Source organism: Patella vulgata, chromosome 5 (assembly GCF_932274485.2).
Source record: "Patella vulgata chromosome 5, xgPatVulg1.2, whole genome shotgun sequence".
NCBI classification, from domain to species: domain Eukaryota; kingdom Metazoa; phylum Mollusca; class Gastropoda; family Patellidae; genus Patella; species Patella vulgata.
This window is the reverse complement of record NC_065883.2, coordinates 69,294,742-69,308,916: the sequence shown is the minus strand read 5'-3', so window position 1 is coordinate 69,308,916 and position 14,175 is coordinate 69,294,742. Positions and strand designations below refer to the sequence as shown.

General features: G+C 39.5%; 1 protein-coding gene across 2 annotated transcripts in view; it reads left to right on the top strand.

Annotated features, from left to right (window-relative positions):
- Window positions 1–14,175, top strand: part of LOC126820626 (protein FAM167A) — a 45,270-nt gene that overhangs the window by 9,552 nt on the left and 21,543 nt on the right. Inside the window, exon 1 of one of the 2 annotated variants that reach the window (XM_050548708.2) lies at window positions 13,539–14,133. The exons of the other annotated variant lie outside the window; for it this stretch is intronic. The gene's annotated coding sequence lies outside the window, so the exon portion shown is untranslated. Of the gene's footprint in view, window positions 1–13,538; window positions 14,134–14,175 lie in introns of those variants that run through there. 2 annotated transcript variants of the gene reach the window in all.

Below are 14,175 nucleotides of genomic sequence, written 5' to 3'. Positions count from 1 at the left end.
TTTTCGTCCCACCCGATTGACTACATGCTGTTCATTGCCAGGTCTCCCGTGCCAGGGCCTCGAGTTCACAAAGCATTCTCAGACTTAAGTTAAGAATTTACTCAAAATTGCTTGCCTTATTTTAACAACAAATATATCCCTTTATAAAACTTGTGTTATTTTAATGTATCAAATTCATCAATAAGAAACTATGTCCAATATTTCTCATAATCAGTGATTGAAAGTAAGGTAAATTCTTAACTTAAAGGACCTAAGTCCGTAACTCAAAATCCTCCAAAATCTTCAACATCGAAAACACGAATTATTGGTCAATTTAAATCAACATTGATGATGTAAACTTACCGGGAAAAGATGAGCTTCTGATATCCGATATTTAAGATAAAATAATTTTTTTAACATTGGTCACGAATCGTGTACCATAATGCGCTTCAGCCCCAGTTGTATTGAGAGACTCGAGGGACGAGGCTAGACACATTGCACCAAATCAAATGGAGTTATGTAGACTAGAATAACTAGACGCTAGAAATTTGCATAACTGATTTGAAATTGGAGTAAAAACGGAAACCATTAAATGTAAATCAGTTTATATACATTCATATTACAGTATTATATGCGTTGCGACCCACTTTTGTGAATTTCTAGGTCCCAAATGTTAGCGATTTAGCTCCTTTAAGTCTGAGAATGCTTTGTGAACTCCAGACCAGGGCCCGATGAGTTTTCTCGGTAAACAACGGGTAGACACCGGGACCTCTCTGTTAGCGAGCCCTCAGTAATATATTCCGTAATATCATTGAAACAACCCCCAACCAATCGCCCGTAACTCTAACTATTGTTTTACATGTATATGTCTCCCTCATATTGCTTTATAATGACTGGAGACGCCTAGCCGAAATACCGTTTAGTAATAAACAGTGATTATATTCAATAGCTTGGTGTCTTGTTTATTTCCAGTCTAAAAATTAAGTATCGTTTTTATTACATATATGTGGTCCCATCATGTTTTATATTTTACCATTGCTTAAAGAAACACAATGGAAGATTAGATAAAGAGCTAACAGTTCGCATTATAATAGTTAAAAACTAGAAAATGTAAAGGGAATTTGCTGAAAATTTCAGACAAATTGATCCACTCTGAACCGAGATTTTAGCGATTGAATTTTCGGCATAGTCTCGATCATCATTACTAACGTTGGTACGATAAAAACATAGTCGCGATTATCCACTTCATGAACAGCAAATCGAGAACCAAATCCAATAAACACCGGTGCCTAGCGATGACACCGAGAGTTGATTATGGTCTGGATAAGTTAAAGATGCATTAGTTCATAGGCGTACGAGCCAGGGGGGCAGGGGGGTGGGGCAGGGGGGGGGCACCTGCCCCCCATAACTTTCGGGCAAGCTGACTTTTCGGGCAGAAGGGTAAAGTGAAAAAATAAAATTATTTCATCTACTTGGCAAAATAAAGTGCCCGAAATCTAATAAAACACTAATTTTACGGGCTTAAATAGCAGTAAAACGCGTTAGCGGCCTTCAAATATTCCAAAATTTTCCAAAAAGGTCAGTTCTGCTTCTTCACCTCTCGAAGAAAACCGGCGCCGCTGTCTGTAAACCTGAAATTTTTTCGGGCATTTCTAGTTTTTCTTCCCTATTTGTCATTGAGCCCTAATAAAACACTAATTTTACTTTTCTTTTAATTGAATACCACAAATTTGTACTGAGTTGACTATGGATTAAAACATTTTGCCTGGAGCCACTCTACTTTGTGCGACATTTTTCGAGCATCGATTATTATTTGTGAATGCAGCTGCAACGGTCTGATTAGATGGTTGGAATTCAGAATGGGATTTCGGTTACAAAACCATTGGATACCTTTGGAGTTGCTTACACGGGCTAGAATAGCAGAAGACGCATTTGCGGTGGTTAGATTTTCAAAATTTTCTCGGGGAGGGTGAGGCCCCCCATACCCCGCGACGATTGATTGGTTGTTTGGAATTCGGGTCAGCCAGGTAGGCTATATTGGATCAAATTGAAGTTGCTGTATTCACAGACTGGAATAGCAGGAAAACGCGTATGCGGCTGTTAAATTTTCAAAAATTTTCTTGGGGGGGGGGGGGGGCGGGTTACACCCGAAATTTTTTTGGGCATTTCGGGCTCTGTCCCCCTAACTGTCATCGAGCCCGCACACCTATGCATTAGTTAAAAGTTTAATTAAGAGTTGGCCTTTCTTGCTATAATAATTCAAAAATAGATGCTAAAGAAAGAAAATATTGAAAATTTAATTCAAATTACTTCATTCTCAGCCAAGTTATTATTGTTTGTAGTTTTGACAAGATGTGTATACTGTGGTAACCAGGGCACTGGTATAATCGGGATTTGCCTCACTTTCCCATTTTTAAATTTAATTTTTAAATGGCGAACCGTTTTAATCTAGTTAAAATCTCGAGTATCCGGTGCCATCGAGAGTTGATTATGGTCTTGTCATGTTAATAAATGTCTAATTAATAGTTTATATAACGTTTCAGGACTAAAGAAGGGTCTGCAATAGGCAGATTTAGCTCTTGCATAATGTATGTTTAATCAATGTCTGATTAATAATTTAGATAACATTTCAGGCCTAAAGAAAGGATTGCAATAGGTAGATTTAGCTCTTGCATAATGTATGTTTAATAAAGATTTTAAAATCCTAACAAAAACGTCACTCAGTAATAAGCAGTAAATGTATTCCATAAAATTGTCTTTTCACAATTTATATACTGTTTGGGAAATTGCCTAGTCTTTATTTCCCAGTAATAAAAAGTTATAATAGTCCATAGAATAATTGTCCAGTGTATTTCCGGGATTCTTAACTACACATCATTTCACTAATTATATAATACGGTATGGCATATTGTCGACCATTGTTATCTGTAAAAACGGAAATTTGTTCATTTTAATTGTTTGCTGAAATTAAGGGTTGTTGAGGTTATCAATTAGAAGCATATATTTTATTTTAATAGGCCTAATTAAAGTATTTTGATGATAGTTTTATCTGAATGGATTTCATGTCCACCTTCATTTGACAGGTTCTCAGCAGGACTGTCATAAAGGTGGGTTTTATCTTTAGTTAAGATTTCGAGAAACAGGGCCCCAATCTATATTTCGTTTCTTTTTTTCAAACTTTCGATAGCCTTCACTTACATGAAGATTTGACCAGTTGTACTGGGGGGGGGGGGGGGGTCGCGTCAAGGTCATACGAGCGGCCTTTGACCCTAAGACGTCAGTTATTGATTTAATCAATCAGCGTTGACGTTGCTATTGGTTTATCCTCAGTTCCGTGCATCTTATGCCAAAAACTTCCCGCAACAGATCGTTTCATTGGCTAATACCTCACTTCAACAAAAACGCCGACAATACAACAACTCTTCCAGATCCTAGTGTAGCAAAAACACGTAAAACGAAATTTTGAACTATAAAAAACGAAACGAAATAGGATCTGTGTTTTAATCAGATTGATTGCCCGCCTTCATTAGCCCAATCGGTACAGGACGTTAAAACTCATTTCATTTCATAGGTTATTGTATCGGAAGAGAGAGAGAGAGGGAGATGGGTTTAACGTTCACTCGACACAAACTAGGACATTTCGGGACAAACATATGGTTCAATTTTATTTCAATAATTCGCTTGTGCCTAGGGTCTTTAACAGCGGGAGGAAACCGGAGGACCCGGAGAAAACCCACGAGGCTGGAAGGCGACCCTACTCCTTATCACGCACAACCGGAATCGAAACCACGGCAGTTGACTCAATGGCAGACCTTATGATATAACGCACACGCGCTAACTATTCGGCCATCCACCCCCTACCCCCCCCCCCCCCCCCCAAGTATTATAGAAGAAACTTCTTGGTAACCATATTTGTCTTCATCAAATATAATTGCATACATATTTTCACATGAATAATTGAATATTTCGATGTTATTTGAACAAACAGTCGGTTTCTACTTGACTGAATCTTGAATTCTGCTTTTCAGTAAAAATTCTTTATGTATTTTTTAGGTCGTGGAGATTGAAATTCAAATTTACGGTTTATCAGTTTTTGTGTAAATATATTTCTTAAAAGAGTTTGCTTTTGAAATGACTAATGCAATAAATTGAGTAATATGTCATTCGGTTTGGTAAGACACACCCACTTGCAGAATACGAAATGAAATGAAATGGTGTTTAACGTCCTACTTTTCTGCACCAGTGGGCTTTTGATAACATGCAGAGTGCTACGATGAAAGAGTGTTTACCCGGACAGCGGCAGTGCAGTTAATTCCAACTGTCAAAGATTATTGTAAATGCACGCCAAAGTGTAAACGGGGAATCGTTTGGGTTTTTTTTGGTTTTTTTTGTCCCATCCTAACACTAGACGCTGTTTATTGTCAGGTCCTCCGTTTTGTACCACTAACACAAAGGGAAACTAAGCCAGGTAATGCCGACGAACCTTCTCTGCCAGTACCGGGATCGAACACTTGCCTCTGTATTAGCGAGCCTGTGGTGCCTAACCCACTGAGCCACCGCAGTGTGTTTGTATGTTTTAAACCGTACCAGTTACAATACATTTAATTCAAGCTAACATAATTGTATTCTGATTAAAATACAGATCTATATTTCGTTTCGTTTTTTTTATACTTTCGATGGTCTCTTCTGCATGAGGATCTGACCAGTTTTAGTGGGAGGTCCTGGCAGGGATCATATTAGCGGCTCTTGTCCCTATTACGCCAGAATTTGATGTTTCAAGTAGGATACACGCAGTTCCGTGCATCGCACGCCAAGATCGCGCTGCAACAGACGCTTCGTTGTCTAATTCATCACATCAACCTGAACTCGGGTTATATAACACCTCTTCCGGATCCTGGTGTAGTTATGAAATGTAAAACGAAATTTTGAACTATAATAAAACGAAACGAAAAAGGATCTGTGTTTTAATCAGATTGTATTCTGATTAGTTGTTAACCTCGGCTAGTGGTTCGCTAATAAATAGATTAGTGATTTGACCCGGTCGGGAAACACAGTTGCTAAATAAGTTATTAAGGCGTTGGCTCACTAAGCTGGGTTCACTTTTTCTGGAGTGGTTCCCCTTGTCAATTGTGTAGGACGGAGGGCATAGCAATAGGAAGGGACAACGTATAGTCGATGGGATGTGTACACGGGACCTCGGTTTTTCGTCCCATCCGAACGACTAGACAGCTGTCCTTGTCAGGCCCTCCGTCCTGCATCACTAACAAGGGGGGACCACGCCGGAAAATCTGGATGAACTTCCTCGGCCAATGCAGGGATCGAACATCCGACCTCCAGGCTAGCGAGCCAGCGTCTTACCCACTTAGCCACCGTGATCCTCCAGAAAAACGGAACGTTAAACAAAATTTCATTTCGAACATTGTGTATTGATGTGTGGCGGGTTTTTTTTATCAAAAGAAGCGCCTTGTGGAACGCATGCTCAATTAGATGTCGTCGGAACTATAATTACAATAATTATTTTATGAAACATATCATTACGCAGTGAACCGAATCACTACTATAATCTATTCACTGGACGTCAAACCAATTAGTTCCATCAACCTATTCAAAAATTTGATTTTTCTAGTTTTGATATTTTCGTATATGATAAATGTTAATAATAATGACTTGAAATAGTTTTGTAATATTATTCTAGTTCAATATAATACCTATCCAATTACAACATAACTCTATATGTCATGGCAATGTTTATAAAATCTCAATTAACTTTATTTCGTTATTGAATTTCGAGTTGACAGGTGCTTGTCCTGAATTTTTGATATAGGTTAATTAATATTAATTACTCTGTTTGACAGGTGATTGTCCTGAATTGTTGATTTAAATTAATTAATAATTACCCTAGTTACTGTTAACGCCATGGTATATTATATATCTATAGGGGCCTTTAGCGAAGTGTGTGTATGTGTTGTTGTGGGGAGGGTGTAGGCTTGATCCATACAAGAGGTTAAGTAGGCTTCTTTGCTTCTGTTGCTTGTCCCATACAGGGTGGGTTGGATGGCCGAATGGTTAGCAGGTGCGCGGTGTATCATACGGTCTGTCATTGAATCAACTGGCGTGGCGTCGATTCCCTGGTTGTACGTGACAAGGAGTAGGGTCGCCTGTCCAACCTCGTGGGATTTCTCCGGGTCCTCCGGTTTCTCCCACTACTAAAGACCCCTACGCGCAAGCGAATTATCGAAATAAAATTGAACCATATGTTAGTCCCGAAATGACCTAGTTTGTGTCGAGTGGACGTTAAACCCAATTTCTCTCCCTCTCTCTCATACAGTATACACGAGATTAAGCAGAAGACATTGTTGTTTGTCCCATTCACGCGGTTAAGCAGAAGGTATCGTTGCTTGTCCCATTCAAGAGGTTAAACAGGCTACAATGTTGCTTGTCCCGTACAGGAGGTTTAACAGGAGAGTCAGTTTCTTGCCGCATACAGGAAGGTTAAGCAAGCGAGTCAGTTGCTTGCCCCGTATATGAGGTTTAACAGGAGAGTCAGTTGCTTGTCACGTACAGGAGGTTAAACAGGCGAGTCAGCTGCTTGTTCCGTACACAAGTTTAAGCAGGTGCAGAAAAATAGGACGTTAAAGCCCATTTCTTGTTCGATCCCTGCATTGTCCGAGAAAGTTCACTCAGATTTTCCAGCGTGGTTCCCCCTTGTCAGTGATGCAGGACGGAGGGTCTGACAAGGACAGCTGTCTAGTCATTCAGATGAGACGAAAAACCGAGGTCCTGTGTACACATTGGCGTGCACGTAAAAGATCCCTTGACAGTTGGAATTCGAAATAAGAGTAGGCCGTTGTGTCGCTGTCCGGGCAAAATTTCCCTCATAGCACACTGTATGGCGTATGTTCGGAGCAAAACAGTAGGACGTTAAAGCCCATTTCTTGTTAGAACTTGTTTACGTCTCAGAAACCTAATCTTTAAAGACGGTATTTGTCTGTTGAACAAGTAAACCCTAGGGATCAACTCTTGACCCTTCCGTTCAAATTGATCCATGTAGAAAATACCCTCAAACCCTTTTAGACAGAGAAAAACTAATCCTGGTCATCTCATTAAAGGATATTTCACGGTTGGACGAACTAATGGGTATATTTATTATGACAATTCGAAGATCGGATTAGATATTGTAAGTCAATAACGAGTTTATAAACTGACCAAAATTTCTAATATCGTCAACATTTGTATTAAAACCTGTTTATTCTCGTCGTGTAGACAGTGTTTACGTGGAGTTGTGATAGTTTTGGTAGTCGTTTTGTGTGTTTTATTACATAAACAAACTCGTATTATATACACCTGTATGACCAGGTATTTATTAGTTTTATAAAATGTTATAAGTTTGAATTAAGAAGTTATAAAATCGCCATTTTGTTTAAGGATTGTAGGAGTTGTGTCCAGTCGGTGCTGCTACGTCGGTAACTTTTCTAGAAGCAAGAAGTTATAGGATATTTTCTAGAAGCAAGAAGTTTTTCTAGAAGCAAGAAGTTATAAGCAAGAAGTTATAGGATATTTTCTAGAAGCAAGAAGTTATAGGATATTTTCTAGAAGCAAGAAGTTATAGGCAAGAAGTTATAGGATATTTAGCAAGAAGTTATAGGATATTTTCTAAAAGCAAGAATTTATAGGATATTTTCTAGAAGCAAAAAGTTATAGGATATTTTTTGTAAATTGATCAACGAACAATGAAAGGTAAATCCAATTTCGGTTTTCAAATATTTTCATTCAATAATTTGTTTTTAACTGCACTGGATTTTCTGTTTATCCATGTCGCTTAAATTTCCCCGTGTTCCCGGTGTTGGCCGAGGAAGTTCCTGGGGATTTTTCAACCTGGCTTCCCCTTGTCAGTGGCGCAAGAAAGAGGGCATAGCGAGGAATGTCATCTGTTGGTTTAGATGTGTCTAAAAACAAAGGCCCGGTGTTCACGTTGGCATGTACAAAAAGGAACAGTTGGAATACTTGAGGAAGTGTTGCTGAAAATTCAGCTTTCCTATTATGATCACCTTAATAGTTCACTAAATATATCGGATTTCATTAGTTCGGATAGTACAGAAAAATAGGACGCCAATACTATTTCATTTCGTTTCGTATTTTAATTGATCCAAATATTTTCGAATTTCATATTAAATCAGAAATGTTCACTCTAGAAAAAATGATGACACCGAACCCCATTAAGGGCATATTTCAGTAGCAGGTGACGTTATGTAAACATTTCTGGAGCTCTGTTTACACCCGAATGATATTGTTATGCAGTAAGGTATTGGTTGTTAATCGGAGTATTGACCAGACATAATTTGGAACAGAAAGTTTCTTTCATTACAGCAGTGTTTGAGTGGGATTAGGTCTAATCAAACGAAACACTGCGAGGAGTATGCATTAAGGGATAATCTACCATTCACACGCGACCTGATCTAGAACACATGAATATTTCAATTCACTCCAATTATAAAATGAAATGAGGTTTGACGCCCGTCTGTTCTGCTCCGAACTGGGCTAATGAAGACGGACATACGCCATACAGTGTGCTTTGAGGGTAATTTTGCCTACTCTTCTATCGAATTCCAAATGTCAAGGGATCTTTTACGTACATGCCAATGTGTACACGGGACCTCGGTTTTTCGTTCCATCCGAACGAATAGACAGCTGTCCTTGTCAGGCCCTCCGTCCTGTACCACTGACAAGGGGAGAAACCGAGCAGAAAACTCTCTACGAACTTTCTCGACCAATTATAATGACTAACAAAATATCATTACAACTAAACGAATAACAACAAACAATGAACTCACTCGCTTATAAAATCCTGTTTTCTAACTCATCGAACCTAAATATAGCATCTACATAAGGTGATTAAGGGTCATGACCTTATAGATCACAGGTGTAACTAGTGAGATCAGGTAATACAGGTGTAAATAGGTAAACAAGATAAACGCTAAAGGATTATCTTTTATTATATTTTTACAGGCGTTGATTACATCTTTAAATAAAATAATTCAACCATTTGATTTCTCATCAACATTTGTTCTAAGGTCAAACTAGGGTCAACGCAAACCCGAATTCCGACTGCTCAGGGATCTTTGTTGTGCAGTACTAGTTAGTGCATGTGTGACACTGCGATCACACTGTGGAACACTGCGACTACACTGTGGAACACTGCGATCACTCTGTGGAGATCACTGTAGAACACTGCGATCCCACTGTGGAACACTGCCATCACACTGTGAAACACTGCTATCACTCTGTGGAACACTGCGATCACACTGTGAAACACTGCAATCACATTGTGTGACACTACGATCACTATTTGTGAGACTAAGATCACACTGTGTGAGACTATCATTAGGGTCACTATGTGTGACACGGCAGCAAATTCCAAATGTGACACTACGATCCTGTTGATCCTGTGTCACAGCTCCAGAGTACACTACGTCCCTCCACCCTCCTCCCCAGTAACAAACTTACCCCGTTCCGCATGGCAAGCGGGAACTCGACCAGCGAAGATATGTCAAATGTAACAGTTAATCGCACCAGGGTCAACCCGTATAAACACAGGCGTAAAAGTTGACTACGAGTAGTCGAAAATTTCGCCTTCAAGGCAGAATTGTATGAATGAATGGGGATTAAGGGCCTGCTTTTTTTCAACTATCGGGCTAATAAAAACGTAGTTAACATCGCACGCCTAACAATAGAAATAACAAAAGTGACTGAATACTGTGTTGGCGAGATATTAAGGTTTAACATTGATAAGCGACTGCTGGAGGCAAATAACCAAAATTTAACTTCTATGAAAAAAAAAGTTTCTACTTTGACATTAAAGCCAAAAATTTACTTCAAATTCAAATACCTGATATCGCGCAACTGGTGGTTACGGGCGTTGGGGAAGGTGGTGGGGGGGGGGCTTCTGTGTATGGTCACCCTTAAATGATATTGAAAGGAAACTAAGCAGAGAACTAAACTGTGTATGACGGCCTTTAATCCATGTTGACAGAAACTTCTCCAGAAAGTAATATAGAATTTGTGTTTAATGGCACGTCAACACCAACCGAAATAAATTGCGTCAAAGCTAATCACATTGAGACCGACAAAACTTTATCTCTCTCTTCTCTCCATCGTGTTTTAGACCTGTTGCTGTATCATAAACGATGTGAGATAGTTTTTTTTTATTTGTTTCAATTTATAACATTCTTCAGATTAGATTAAATTGAATTCAGTATAAAATGCCAGACTTAACTAAAATAGATATTCTGTGTAGTTAAAAGAAATAAAATAAGGAAATGAAATGAAATGGGGTTTAACGTCCTACTGTTTTGCTCCGAACTGGGCTAATGAAGACGGGCATACGCTATACAGTGTGTTATGAGGGAGAAAAATAAAATAAGGCTTAACGGCCTACTTACCTGCTGGCTCGCTAGCCTGGAGGTCGGGTGTTCGATCCCAGCGTTGGCCAAGAAAGTTTGTCCAGATTTTCCAGCGTGGTTCCCCCTTGTCAGTGATGCAGGGCGGAGGGCCTGACAAGGACAGCTGTCTAGTCGTTCGGATGGGACGAAAAACCGAGGTCCCGTGTGGACATTGGCGTGCACGTAAAAGATCCCTTGACAGTTGGAATTCGATATAAGAGTAGACCGTAGTGCCGCTGTCCGGGCAAAATTTCCCTCACATCACACTGTATGGCGTGTGCCCGTCTTCATAAGCCCAGTATAGGAACAGAACAGTAGGACGTTAAACCCCATTTCATTTGATTTCATTAGCCCAGTCGATTGAGAAATAGTAGGTCGTTAAGACTCATTTCATTTCGTAAGCAATTGAAATTGATTGCACGGATAGAAAGAAAATGGTGAATATTTTAATCCTCCTCCAATAAGCGGGAATTTACATAACAAAATGAATTTTCAGTTTAAAGATAAAATATTTAATTAAGTTTTTAAAGAAACGAGTTAGATTTAGGTATAAATAAATCCAGAGATCTCTATTCTGAAATTTAATTTGAAATTCTCTAATATTATCACTGTTTCGCATTTTTGTTAAATTGGATAAAATTGCGATTTTTTTTTTTGACATAGAAAAAGTAAATATATGATAATGGTGTTTTAGGCAAACTTTATCAAAGAACTTAGATAATTTACATAATTTCTTAGTAGGATGTTTGATATGGCGTGTTTGTGCGATTCGTATCACATTCTTAGAATTATATTCATCTACTATTTAAAGTAGCTAAGCTCTCTGATATAGGTGGTGGCTGTGGTGTCCCAGTGGGTAAGAAATAAAATGGAATGAAATGGGGTTTAACGTCCTACTGTTCTGCTACTAAACTGGGTTAATGAAGACGGGCATACGCCATACAAAGTGCTATGAGGGAAATTTGGCCGGGCAGCGTCAGTATGGCAGACTCGTATATCGAAATCCAACTACCAAGGGATCTTTTACGTGCAGGCTAATGTATAAACAGGGCCTCAGGTTTTGGCCCCATCCAAACGACTAGACAGCTGTCCTTGTCAGGCCCTCCGTCCTGCATCACCGACAAGAGGAAACCACGCCGGAAAATCTGGATGAACTTTCTCGGCCAATGCAGTGATCGAACACCCGACCTCCAGGCTAGCGAGCCAGCGTCTTACCCACTTAGCCACGTGGTCCCCCTGCATTGGCCGAGAAAGTACATCCAGATTTTCCGGCGTGGTTCCTTCTTGTCAGTGATGCAGAACTGAGGGCCTGACAAGGACAGTTGTCTAGTCGTCCGGATGGGACGAAAAACCGAGGTCCCGTGTACACATTGGCGTGCACGCAAAAGATCCCTTGACAGTTGGAATTCGATATAAGAATAGGCTGTAGTGCCGCGGTCGGGGCAAAAATTCCCTCATAGCACACTGTATGGCGTATGCCCGTCTTCATTAGCCCAGGTTAGGAGCAGAACAGTAGGACGTTAAACCCCATTTCATTTCATTTCATTTTCCGTCTTCATTAGCCCAGTTGGTGCAGAAAAGCAGGACGTTAAACCCCACCTCATTTTGATCTGAAGATCTAAATTAATTATGAAAGTAAGCATGTTCCCACTTGGCAAAACAGAAAAAAACATATCAAATTTAATTAAATTTTATTTTTCTACCTAAATGAAAGAGATTAAGTTATTTATGTTTAAATGGGGTGTAGTACGTGGTGTAAAGATTGTCTGTCTCCTACTGTTATCATCTTCTCATTAAATGGCTTCGTGTAGGTGCACACAGTTTGTGGTCTGTCTGTCTTTGTGTAAGCATATTAGACTGGATTTATAAGGTGAAGGAGTGTATTTTAAATCCATACAGTGGATCATTTTGTTATGCAACAAGAGCGAGTGGGTGTTATTTATTCTAACAATGGTAATTTCTATGGTTCTTCTAAACGGGGAGTCATGGTGGCTAAGTGGGTAAAATGCTGGCTCGCTAGCCTGGAGGTCGCGTGTTCGATCCCTGCATTGGCAGAGATAGTTCATCGGGATTTTCCGACGTGGTTTCCCCTTGTTAGTGGTGCAGGACGGAGGGCCTGACAAGGACAGCTGTTTAGTCATTCGGATGGTACGAAAAACCGAGGTCCTGTGTAAACATCGGCTTGCACGTAAAAGATCCCTTGGCAGGTGGAATTCGATATAAGAGTAGACCATAGTGCCGCTGCCCAGGCAAAATTTCCCTCATAGCACACAGTATGACGTATGCACGTCTTCATTTGCCGAGTCGGAGCAGAACAGTAGGACGTTAAACCCCATTTCATTTCACTTCCTTTTAACATCCCTGAGGGGAGGGGGCGGGTCGATCGGCTAGCGCGGGTCCTCCGCCACCACCCCACCCCCACAGCTAAAGATCCCTACTCGCAAGCGAATTGTTGAGCCATATGTTAGTCCCGAAATGCTTCAAACGGTTAATAAGACTTGAAGATTCCAGACGATAGTACACAATTACTTGTAGAACGATGGGGCGTTATATCAATCCATTTTACACGTTTACCGATGGCTTTCAGTTAGCACAGCAAACGAACGAAAGGTCAATGGAATTAATGGTTGTTAGTGTAATACTAAATTTGTCGACATATGGAATATAACGCTCACTCATCAATGGTCATTTTGGGACATTACAGGGTATATTTATATTTCACTAATTCGCTGACGAACAGAGTTCTTCAAACGTGAGTGGAACCTAGAGTACCCGGAGAAAACCCACGGGGTTAGTTAGGCAACGCTATTCATTGTCACGTTCTAACCTTGTAACGAATCCATGATAACAGGTGACTTAAGAATGAGAATTTATTACCACGAATATAAATAGATCAAACGATTAACTATACATATAAACGTTTATAAATATATATAAACTGTCACGTATTAGACTATCTCCATGGTAACGTCAATATTTCAACAGGAATCTAACAATTCTGTCTCTCTCTGTCTATATATATATATATATTATATATATGGATGGCTGTCGTCTGCCCTTGTGTCGTCTGCGATTGCTAATTCAGTTTGCCGGCTTCTGTAGACGACATGACACCTCCACACACGTAGCCTACTTTGTCATCGTCTGCAGTACAGCAGTTATAATGATAGTTTCATACATTAGAAGTTCGTTCATTTCTTACATCAACAAACGTGACAGTTAAATTCAGTGGTTGGCTATATCGTTTATAAGTATTACCCTGCTTCCGTTCCAAATTACTCTACAATAAGATCACGTAATTCGTATGGTAGATCATCTATATCATTTCATCAGAAGCACGTTTTAAAGGAGCTAAATATCTATTCTTTGGAACCTAAAATGGACGAAAATCGATGGAATGGGACAAAAGGCATTAATGTAATATGAATGGATATAAACTGATCGTTTCTTAAATACTGGATACCCATATTTTCACAGTATAGATAAGTATAAGGTTGATTGAAATAGATCAGTAACAAATTCTAATTCGTGTTTTTAATGACGAAGATAATGGATAATACTGAGTTAGATTTAGTTACTTTAATGTGGTGGTGTAAAAACTATAGATGTCATGTACAAGACAGTGTGTGCTTACTTACATTGTGACAGCGGTAGAGTTGATAATGTTATGTTGTTTATACACTAGCGATTACGCCTTTCAAGATATTCTCCTGGGGTAAGTTGCCGTAATGTCTTCATCAATATTTCTGTCTAATAG